The 12299-nt window shown below is 37.0% G+C and overlaps 1 long non-coding RNA gene across 3 annotated transcripts in view; it reads left to right on the forward strand.

Moving 5' to 3' along the window:
• Window positions 1-12299, forward strand: part of LOC123626360 — a 32586-nt gene that overhangs the window by 16956 nt on the left and 3331 nt on the right. For all 3 annotated transcript variants that reach the window (XR_006730828.1, XR_006730827.1, XR_006730829.1), the window contains one exon: window positions 6844-6887. This is a non-coding gene — a long non-coding RNA (uncharacterized LOC123626360). The remainder of the gene's footprint in view (window positions 1-6843; window positions 6888-12299) is intronic.

Consider the following 12299-nt stretch of genomic DNA (forward strand, 5'->3'; position numbering starts at 1 on the left):
AACAAATAGAAGTGTGATCTCTATTTTTGCAACTGGTTATAAAGTAAAAGATCTTGAAATAATATTTTCATTTCTATAAGGTTTTTGTGCATGTAAGTCAAACTTAACATGATTATATGAAGAATTATTTTAATTCCAGATTGAGAGGATATTAATTTGAATACTATTAATATTCTTTACAAGGTTTCTTCACATACAGATTTCCAAGTATTGTTCAGAGGAAGTCTGTAAGATTTAGGCCATTGTTTTACAAAAAAAAATTTAAATACTTGTTTTGCTGAAAATATCTTCTTGTAGATAATTAAGTGTGAATGTACTTTAAACTAGTGTCCAGTGAATGACCATTAAAGTCAAAGGTAACCAACCAGAGCAAACTGGGTTTGCTTGTGTGATGCTGTACGTGCAGCGGCGTGTTTCAGAGAGGATGTCCTGCTAGAAGCCGGGATACCTGGATTCCAGTCTTGGCTTCGATAGTTACTAGCTCCAGAACCGCAGGATGAAATATAACTTTCCTAAGTCCGAGTGGTAAAAAGTACCTTTAAGGTCCTTTCTCATTCAGAAAATTCTAAGATTCTATCCATATATAATGAAACTTTTTGTGAAAATACAAAATAAACAAAAGCCTTAAATTTTTTTACATTCACAGATACACCTACTGTGCATTTACCCTTCTGTTGTTCAAATTGGAACTTAATTGCTTAAATTCTACAAAGCAAAGCATTCTAAGAAACCACAGCAAAAAATATTTCCTCACGTATCTGACATGGAAAGGTACAGACAGATGTCTGTCTTGTTTAGATATGGACTGTCAATGTGTCTGTATGTGGCGTACATAGAGGAAATGAATAGCCAGTATATCTTTATGTTCACATAACTAAAGTTCTCCATCAATTATATAGGTCCAGTGTCATAAAACACTCAATTTTGAAATAAAATTCTTTTCTTTGGGATATGGAAGTAGAATTATCCTATTAGTAGACTTACTAGCACAGAAAGGGTTTTAAAAACATTTTGGTAGTGTTTTTCTTCCTAAAAATATTTCCTGCTGTAATTGCTCTGGGTGGTGTTTCTTCTTGGCCCTGTGAAGATCTACCTATTGTCAAATAAAAAAATATGTAATAAAGAGAATTTTTAATTATTTATTGCCATATTAGAAAGAATATTTACAATCAGGAAGTATTAAATTCCTTAACATGTGACACATAATGGTAATCGTTGTGAGAGAGACATGATCTGTGCTATTAGCTCTCAAAGTCTGGTGCTTAGACGAGTAGTGTCAGTATCACCTGGGAACATGTTAGAAATGCATTTTCTCAGACCAGCCTCAGAAGTTCTGTGAGTAGGACTCAACAGTGTGGATGTGTAGACATTTCTGTTGCATGCTAAAGTTTGAGAACTGCTGAACTAGACCTTTAAAAAGATACTAAAATTCTATATTCTCATCTACATGTTAGCTTTAAAATAATTTGTACACACATCTGATTATGTTTTATCAAGATTATTTTTAGTCTGAATTTAAGATTTTTCAGCAATGAATTTGTTTTTGTTTTCACTATTGCTTGTAGTCTTAACGTTTGTAATGTCGTGCAGTCTGTAATATTGTGTTTTTTTTATTACTGCTTTGTCAGAATGAGTGATATTTTTCCATCAATGCTGTAAATCTGTGTTTTGCTGGGGTACATGCAAGGAAAAATGGCATGGTGTTGGTTCTCTGGCTTTCTGGTTTCGCCAAGGTCATTTGTGGCCCTAAATGATTGAGATACTTCCTGAAATCCTTTTTTGCAATCAGGCTGAATATAAAATTACAATGATTAGTGGGTTTGAAAACTACTTTGCAGATGTAATAAAAATTATAATTTTAACTGTAGTTATTAAACTTCGTGCTTTTCAGGCTTTTTCATATACTAGCACATGTAGAAAATGATAGTTACATAGGATACTTGGATAAGCAGATGAGACACTGTTCTTTTAAAATCAACTTAGAGAAGTGGAGAAGGAAATTGATTCGCTATTTTTCAATACCTGCGTCTGATCACAGACGGAAAGCATTGTGTTACTCATAGGTAGAAGACCAGAACTTAAGCTGCCTAATTTCATAATTCTACTTATGCTTCCATTTATTTATTTCATCTTATTTCTCAATCCTACAGTCTTCATATATATGTAGTATATCTTCAACTGAAAATAGCTGTTTTAAAATGTATTTGCATGTTTTGGTATAACATAATATTAATAGATTTTATGGAAAAAAATTACTTGATTAGGTTTAGATAAGTAATTCATATCTATAACTATTCTATTCAAATTTTCTTTCCATCACACATGGCTGATGGAAACCTTAACCCTGACTGAATCCACCAGTTATCTTTTCTGTCCAGGCTGTTGCAGTTAAATGCCAGGTTGGACCCGTACCTAAATCGCATACTCAGCTTTCCTGAGACAGCTGCTCACACCTCCTTTTGAAACCTCCAACAACCTCTCCTGGCAGAGAGCTTCCTACTAAACAAAAAAAATGAGCAACTTTTACACAAAACTCTTATTTTTGTACCACAACAGATTTACTTAGATTTATGGCTTTCTCTTCTGTTTTTCCTGTAACAATGGCACACGTCCTCCAGCTTCTGTCTAAGGCTCGTCTCACCGTCCTGACCAGGATTCCAGCCCTGGCTGTGTTCTCAGGGATCTTAGGCTCTTTCTTTCTCTGGTGCTCTGCTAGCTCATCACTTCCTGTCAGCCTTTAAACATGTGCAAGTCTGTGCCCGTCTGAAATTAAAACACAACAAATCTGTCACACTTAACCTTTCTACCCACCTTTACTTTCTTCTGCCTTTTATAGCCTTTCTTAAATAAATTGCCTCCATACAGTCTCTCTTTCCTCACACTCTTTCCATAATCTTAAATCTGCATCCTTCTTCCTGCCTTTTAATTGAAGCCCATCTGACTGTGGCTGTATGTCTTTAAATACAGTTGCAGTTCTTCAGTTGTCACTTTTCAATGTTTGCAGCATTTTTGAGGATTTCTTTTAGATGCACTCTGTTCCCTTGACTTCGTGACAACACACACTCCAGCTGCATTCACCATACCTTTCTGGTGGTTCTTCCTCACCTGGTTTGTGCCATGTCTGCTTCAGTGGCTTTCCTTGCCAATCCGGCTTCATCTCTTGACGTTGTCTCCCTCCCAATCTACATTCTAGATATATTAGATTTTTTTTCAGTTTCTAAAATGTGTTCTGTTTTCTTGTAACCTCCAAGACTTCACGCATATTGGTTCTCCACTCAGTAGCATTTTCCCTTGCCCACTGTATGGCACAAATCATCATTTTCTTATCTAACCTGAGTGTCAATTTTCCTGTCCTTTCCTTCTGAAGTCCTGTAGTGGCTCTCTAAATTAGGTTAGATTTCCTTTTTATGTGCTCCTGCAGCATCCTATGCAGCTAGTGCCATAAAATTTTACTGTATTATATGTTTTGATGCTCCTCTTTTCTATGAGTGGTAAGGACTCTGCTTTGTTCACCATTGTATCCCTACAGGTGAAAGAACAAAAATCACACATTTTCTTTAATGATTTCTGCTCATTTATGTTCGGAAGACCTCATTCCTTCATTAGTCGTGTTTTTTGACATTATTAAGCCAGTGACTCTTCAAGTTGAGTTGAAGTGTTTCTACCTGATAACCGTGCCTGAGACAAAGCTTTGAACAACTAGGTTTCCTCCATGGGTGTCGTAGGTCAGTGCCCGGCAGGGACTTTTCCCGTTTCTTTAGTACCGCATAGCTTTTTCAATGAAATGAATTGAACTTAAGTTAAATGTGCCACAAAAATGTATGAATTATTGGAAATTATTTAAAGTAAGTATTCTTTACATCTCAATTAAGAAAGCTCCAGGCTCTGACATTAGCTAGCTGTATGGCTAAGACAAACTCCTCATTGTTTTGACTTTAATTTCCTCACACTAAAGTTCTGATTCTACAATGTAGGTAAATCAAGTACAGAAAGCTATAATCATGCAAAACACTAATAGGATACATTCTACCTTTTCAAAAGTAGTCTCTGATTTGCAATTTTACAAATGTGTGATTTTAAAGATATTGTATATTTCATCATTGAATTCTACAGAATTAAATAAATATTATTCACTTATGAAAATTACAAACTTCTTCCTGCATAATTTTATAGTGAAGTAGAATCACATTAGTATTCTAAGTAATTTTAACTTTTGTTTTTAATTAAGGGCCAGAAAATGTGAAATATCTGATTGGGAAAGAAAAGAATATACTGCTGAATTTATCTTACTTTACATTTTAAAAAACCCTTAATGGATTTGGAATCTTTGTGATGGTGGCACACAAATCATACTTTAAATATTCACCTTCCAAATTTACTAATTTAATAAAAATTTGTATTTTTTTTACTACACTGTAACATTTCTTATTAAAATAAGAAATTATATTTATGTCAAAATGAAGTTATATATTTTTATCGTTACTTGGTTTCTAGATTGTTGGCGGCAAAGTTTTTTTTTAAATTAAGATATGGAGTCTCTTTTGAATTACTAGTAGACGTTAGCAAGAAGGAAACGCAGTGTGTATCAGTCATCACTGGCAGCGATTATTCCCACCAGCGGTTCTCATCCTTTCACTCATAAAATCAGCATAAAATTGACCTAATATTGCCAGATCAGATTGAGTATCTGGAAAGTAATCCTCAGGGAACAGAAAATTCGGTCTTTGTGCATAAAGTTGTAGAATCGGATTATTTTTTTCAGAGCTCTTTTGTTTCTTCCTTTGCAGTACTTCTGAAAAGTTGCCACAAAGATGCATCAGATGTACTCTAAATCTAATCACATAGGCAGGAACCAAGTTAATCCATCTCAAAATATGGATGCACATGATTATAATAAAGTTTTGAGTGCTGAAGGATAAAATTCATTTAATGAGAAGAAAAGGATATTTTCCACTTCGTGATGAAACCAGTAGATGCTATTTTCATGCATTTACTTGTTTTCCCTGTGTGGAAAAGCAGAGTGTACAGAAAAAACTGGTGGAGTAAGAGATGAGGAAAAAGGAGACAGGAAAACACACTTAGGTAAATGCTGCAAACAGTACAGGCAGACGGTAAGGGCTGCACAGCAACGTGTAAGAAACTTGTCACAAACATTTTCTCAAATGAGAACTACAAAGTTGAGTTGTTTAGAAGGGTTGTTTGAAATATTCACAGTGAAACCTCTTAATTCCATTGTTTATGAGAACATTATGTAACATTTCTGCATTATGATTTGTTTACGTGGCTATTAGTTATTGTAGTAATTTATCAAGGTAGTAACTTTTGTTTCCTATTTGATGGAGATTCCATCATATACTTTTGTCTTATGAGATTTAGATCTTAGCATCTACCATTTTGCTAAAATTGCCACATATGTATATTTTTTCCAACTGGGAACATAGTTATCCACAGGACATTAATGTTTGAGTATTTTATGGTGATGAATAATGCATTTCAAATTTATTTTAGAAATGGAAACATTTTGTTTTACATGAGGACATAATCATTTAATATTACCTTTATAAGTTTGTAATACATTATTTTCATATAAGATGTTTTAAATGATTTATTTATGTTAACTTATATGGGAACTTTTTACTCCTTAATAAGTAAAAAGTTTAATTCTAGAAAGCATGCTTTTTTTTAAGTTAAAATATTTGAAAAATATTCTGTTAAATAAAAACACAGGAGGAACTAGCTCATGCTAAAAATGTTGCTAGACATTTATTAAAGTTTGGAATTAAAACTTTTGAAATTATACATCCTTAAATAATATTTCTTAAAAAGCAATATGGAGTAGTAGAAATAAACTGTAGATTTCCATTGGTTGAGTACCTGGAGTGTGGATCTTTGGTCCACCAGGGCCTTTTCCTTGGAGTGGAGTTCGAACCCTGTCATATAGGTTGTACTTGTTGTTCATATTTTATCTTGGGCTTTCAAAGGTTTTTGTCAGAAGTAATAATCTATTATTAAACACTATCCTTTTAAGAGACATTTAAAGTATTCAGAAGTTTTTGACAAAATTAAAAAATAAGTGTATGACCAACATATTTATTAGTGATTATTACAACTAAAACTTCACTTTCTTATGCTAAACAGAAGAGAAGTATTGTGAGAAATAAAGAAAACAAAAAGCTGATGTGAATATTTATAAAGCAATATTGATTTATATAAATTACCAAATTACTAGCTATATTAGAAAAATTTCTCTGAACTGTCCTGCAAATACCAACTGTATTTTAAATAAGCTGCCTTATACCTGCCTGCCAACTCACCTATTACTGCAAAGTCTAGGACTCTTAAAGCCAATATGAAGCAAACATTATTACAATTTTTGTAAATTTTTATTGGGGATTTTAAATGGAAATTTAAGCTGTATATTTTAGACTAGTCCCTGAGGGCTATAATGTATGTGATTACATGTTTACCACATTTAAAATTTTCTTTTCAAATTAAAACCAATATTTTTGTAAGCATAGTTAAAATTGAAAATTCAAAGTTCAGAATCTTTATGACATGTAAATAAAAAAGTGAGTTGCTAAAAGAAATACAGTAATGGTTTTTGATGGCCTAAGTTACTAATTTCATTTGTTGTATTCCAAAGGTCATTAAAACCCTTAAAAGTTCAACATATTTAACTCAATCAAGGAAAAGAAGTGAACCTCATCAACTGTAAATGTCTCAAGAGAAATTTAAAAATTATAATTAAAGTAGCTTTGACAATTTTAAGAGTATTTAACCAGGACTGTTGCTTTAAATGTGTTCTTTTGCCTCTGTTTAAGGGTGTGTGTCAATTATTTACAGATCCTGTGGTTTTGTGGAAATTCCCAGAGGACTTTGGAGACCAGGTTGGAACCACATAATTTTTTGTAAAAAATTTAAAATTGAAATATTACAATTACTCCTACTCTTGCTGCTGCTACAGCTGCTATTACACTACACATAAGTAGCTATAATTATTTTCTCTTGATCAACTGTGAGGAAAAATCTTTGTCAGGTAATTCTAACATTTCTGTCAACTTGATGTTGGAATCTATTGATTATCTTTTTTCTTTCATTTTGAGATCTTCCTAGTTCTTGGTATAATAAGGGATTTTCAACTGAAACCTGGACATTTTTGTATTACATTACAAGACTTGGATCTTTTTTAGCTCTTTTAATTGGCTTCCTTTCTTGGGTACTACCTCATCACCAGCAGGTGGGGGTAGAAGTCCAGATTCCTCACTCGGCCTCCACTGACAGGTGAGAGGGATTCTTGTTACTGCTGGGTGGGGATGAACACGTTCTAGTGCCCTTCCCCGTGGTCTCCCCTGACACAGTAGCAGGGGCAGAAGAGCTCACTACCCAGTCAGCAGAAAGCCCCAGCACCCTACTTGGTCTTCTCTGACACCCCCTCTGTGGGGGTGTTGGTGTGCCTTGTTAGCCTTGCCAGGGTGGAAGTTAAGGCTCCCCATTTGGCCTTTACTGGTGTGGGCCATAGTTTTTGCTGTGATGCTTGGGTAGAGGAGAGTGGTTATTGTGTAAGAGTTTTCTCTCTTGTTCAGCTGCCCCTTTCCTGGTCCTGTAGCTTCTAGAGAGAGCAGGCTTTTGTTGGGACTTTTTTCATCTGTACCCATTGGCATTTCTTGGTTACCAGCTTGTTCTCCTTCAAGTCTGAGATATATGAGGCAAAAGGAAAACCCAGGGAACTCACCACCATAGCATCCCTCAGGCTGTGAAGTCCCTGGCCCGTCTGCCTTTTTCTCTCTCCCATGCAGCGTCATCTTTTTATGTATATGTGCAATCCGCCACATCTCTTACGCTCTCTTTCACATGTTCTGTCTTCAACTCTCTATAATATATAAACACACACACATATATAGTATCTAGGGTTTTTAGTTGTACTTAATGAGTGAAACAGGGAAAACTACTTATCCATCGTCCTGGAAGCAGAAGTCCACCTTGGCTTTAAGGGTAGTTTTTGTACATCAAATGGTACATTAGGTTGTTTTCATGCCCCCCATCCCCCAGCCTGTGCATATAGGACCCCATTGCTTCTGACCTTTGGAGTCTAGACACCGAGTTTCTTTGTGGGGAATTTTTCCTTTTTTTTTTTTAATTGCTTTTACAGCCTTTGTCTTTGGTCTGCAGTTTCACAATTACGTATTTATGTATGGATTCTTATTTATTCACATGATTCAATGTTATTTTTTATTCTAACAATCCTTTAATTTTCATTCTATAAAATTTTCACCCATTAATTCTTTTAATGTTGTCTCTCTACCCCCATTCTCCTATTTCTTTTTTTAATTCCAAAATGCCTTTTAGACCCTTTCCTTCAATCCTCCCCATCTCTTAAGTTCTCTATCATATGTTCTATCTTGAACTCTCTATACTGGTACCTGGTAATTTCCTCCAGTTTCTATTCTAATTCACTACTTCTCTCTTCAGTCTTGCCCACTTTGCTTTCTAACATATCCATTGAGTAATTTTAATTACTGTAATTTTTATTTGTAGATATTCTAGATTCTATTAATAGAAATCTATTAATTCTTTCGAGACATCCTATTCTTTTTTTTTTAGGATTCACTTCCTTTTTTATGGTATTGATCATATTGAAGATACTTTATCAGGTTGTTCTTTTTTGTGTGTTTTGCTTTGTTTTGAGACAAGGTCTTTGTCTCCCAAGCTGAAGTGTGGTGCCACTATCGTAGCTCACTGCATCCCCAAACTTCTGGTCTCGAGCAGTCCTCCTGCCTCAGGCTCCCCAGTAGCTGGGTCTACAGGTGCGAGTCTACAAGTGTGCACCACTGTGCCTAGCTATTTTTTTTTATTTTTTGTAGAACAAGGTCTTGCTGTGTTGCCCAGGCTGGTCTCAAACTCCCGGCCTCAAGCGACCCTCCTGCCTCAGCCTCTGAAATTGCTGGCATTACAGGTGTGAACCAGCACACCCAGCCTATCGAGTTGTTCTTTTATTGAAATCTTGAAGGACTAAAGTATAGTCTGGCTGATTCACTCCTGGTGGCTTGTTTCCTTGAGTGTTTTGTGGTCTTACGTTTATTTTTGAAGCAGCGGTGCGTGTGGGGATTGTGTGTGTTGGGTGAGGATATGTCCTTCCAGAGTGATCTGCGTTTGCTTCTTCTGGGCATCTCAGTGATACTCCTTTCTAGAGCCACCTTTATTTTTGCTAATTTCCTAACTTGGGGGTTCATTGTCCACATGGTTATTTAAATTTGAATCCCAAGCCTACTTGTGGTACCAGCCCATAATTAATTTTCAAAGGGGAATGTTTATCCCATTCTGCTGAGAGAGCAGGCAGAGTCAGGGAAGATTCCTTGCCTGCCTGAGCTAGTGAGTGTGCTTTTGTTTTTCATCTCACCCTTTCACTTCTGGCCTAACCCTGAAGAAAACTCAGATTCAGTTCCGTACTCTCTCTGTCACGTGGACACCAGCTCTTGTCCCATCCCAAACAGACACTAAAGCCAATCTCAGTCTAGCAGCCCCCCACCCAAGGCCCTCATTGCTTTTTTCAGTTTCTTCTCTGTTCTAAGCGTCTGAAGATTTCCTAAAAGCTCAGCTATGCATTTTTAAAGTATGATATACTTTATCTAGCATTTTTATGTATTAATATTTGATCCCAAAAGGTTTTCAAACCAAAAGATTTTATATTTACTCTAAATAATTATCTTTTTGTTTGCTTATTAGTTTTTATTTTTAATTATTATGGATATATAATAAGCAGTTGCACATATTTATGGGATACATGTGATATTTTGATACAAACATATAATGTGTAACATTTGAGCTACAACTGCAGTCTCCATCCCCTGGGCCATGGACTGGTACTGGAATGTGGCCTGTCACTAACCAGGCTACACAGCAGGAGGTGATTGGCTGGAGGAAGAGCCAGCAAAGCTCCATCTGTATTTGCAGCAGCAAACCATCACTGCCCAGTGCCCGCATCACCGCCTGAGTTCCATGACATATTTGTAAATATGGTAATTATATATCTTTTGTCCAGCAAGGTACAGTTCAATAGATATATTACCCTTTGGCTAGTTGAGACTATGATGCAAGCTGGATAGTAATAATAATAGAGTATATTTAAGCAAAATTACCATAGCAGAAAATGATGATTTTTTTTTTATGAGACAGAGTCTTGCTCTGTCACCCAGGCTAGAGTGCTGTAGCATCAGCCTAGCTCACAGCAACCTCAAACTCCTGGGCTTAAGAAATCTCCTGCCTCAGCCTCCCAGGAAGCTGGGACTACAGGCTTACACCAGGACACTTGGCTTATTTTTTCTATTTTTAGTAGAGATGGGGTCTCACTCTTGCTCAGGCTGGTCTCCAACTCTTGAGCTCAAGTGATCCTCCCACCTCAGCCTCCCAGAGTGCTAGGATTACAGGCATGAGCCACCACACCTGGCCTGGAACAAATATTTCTTAAAGTCCATGCTTAGCTATATGAATAGTTTAAGTTCCAGGATTACACGGATTTGTGAAATTCATTTTTCTGTGTACCTATGTACAGAAACATTTGAATCTTTAAACTGTGTTATACATTGTTCTTTTTCTCTCTTAAGACATGCTATTGCCTACATGTTGCCAGCTTCTTGACCTGGTTTTCTTCTTCTCTTTACAACTTATACAATGTATTGGGCTTTATTTCTTAAATAGAAGAGGGTCTTGAACAAAACTCAGAAATTCCAATATTTGGTTTGGGCACAGTGCCTCACGCCTGTAATCATAACACTCTGGGAGGCTGAGGCGGGAGGATCGCTTGAGGTCAGGAGTTCGAGACCAGCCTGAGCAAGAGCTAGAACCCCATCTATACTAAAAATAGAAAGAAATTATCTGGACAGCTAAAAATATATATATAGAAAAAAATTAGCCAGGCATGGTGGCACATGCCTGTAGTCCCAGCTACTCAGGAGGCTGAGGCAGGAGGGTCGCTTAAGCCCAGGAGTTTGAGGTTGCTGTGACCTAGGCTGACACCACGGCACTCACTCTAGCTGGGCAACAGAGCGAGATTCTGTCTCAAAAAAAAAAAAAAAAAAAGAAATTCCAATATTCTTGTTAGTCTGACGAGCTTGACCATTTTCCCTTCAATTTCTTGGGTTGTAAAAGTACTCAATGAAAATGATTAAGCCTGGCATGCATTATTTATTTGTTTGTTTATTTTTATTATGGCAAAATATAGGTAACATAAAATATACATTTTATGTGTACAGTTCATTGGCATTAAGTACAGTCACATTGTTGTACAGATGTCACCACCATCCACCTCTAGAGCTTTTTCATCTTCCAAACTGCTGCTCATCCCCATTAGGCAGCAGTTTTCCACTCTCCCTCCTCCTGCTCCTGGCAACCACAGTTCTTCTTTGTGTCTCTGTGAGTTTGACTCTCATTTAAGTATTTGTCCTTTTGTGACTGGCTTATTTCACTTAGCACAGTGTCTTCAGGGTTCATCCATGTTGTAGCGTGTGTCAGAATTTCTTTCCTTTTTAGGGCTGAATAATACTCTGTTGTGTGGATATACCACATTTTGTTTATCCATTCATCCTGCTGACATAATCCTAACAGCACTATTCTTTGAGTTCAATTGCCTGTAACCATCTGAATATCATGAGAAGTTGAATAGGGTTCACCTCTGAGTGATGATGAATATAGTTCTTAAGAAACAGGCAGGGCTCAGTGGCTTATGCCTGAAATCTCAGCACTTTGGGAGGCCAAGGCAGGAGGATTGCTTGAGGTCAGGAGTTCAAGAACAGCCTGAACATCATAGCAAGAGCCCACCCCCATCCCCTACAAAAAATAAAAAAAATATTAGCCAGGTGTGATGGCATGCACCTGTAATCCCAGCTTCTTAGGAGGCTGAGGCAGAAGGATCACTTGAACCCAGGAATTTGAGGTTGCAGTGAACCCACTGCATTCTAGCCTGGGCAGCAGAGCCAGACACTGTCCCAGAGTGACAGGGCTGGGCCAAATGTCAGGAAAGAAACAGACTATTGGAGCTTAATGTGGGGAGGGAAGGTAGCCAAGGTTAGGGAGTGTTTGATCTGGAAAAGGAGGAGCGAACAAGGGAGCCAGGACTACGGAGCAGGATGTTCCAGGCCACACAACGAGCTGGGCAGCAGTGGGGCTTGGTGGTGGTGAGTCAGGATCGTGGGTGAGGGCTGGGCTCGGCAGTGGAGTGAAAGGGAGAGGGAGTTGGTGTTCTCCTAAACACTTCGGTTACTGTGCTAAGCAGAACGCAAGTTCTTTGCTAACCTGAAAAAGTG

This window comes from Lemur catta, chromosome 22 (genome assembly GCF_020740605.2).
Source record: "Lemur catta isolate mLemCat1 chromosome 22, mLemCat1.pri, whole genome shotgun sequence".
In the NCBI taxonomy this organism is placed as follows: Eukaryota; Metazoa; Chordata; class Mammalia; order Primates; family Lemuridae; genus Lemur; species Lemur catta.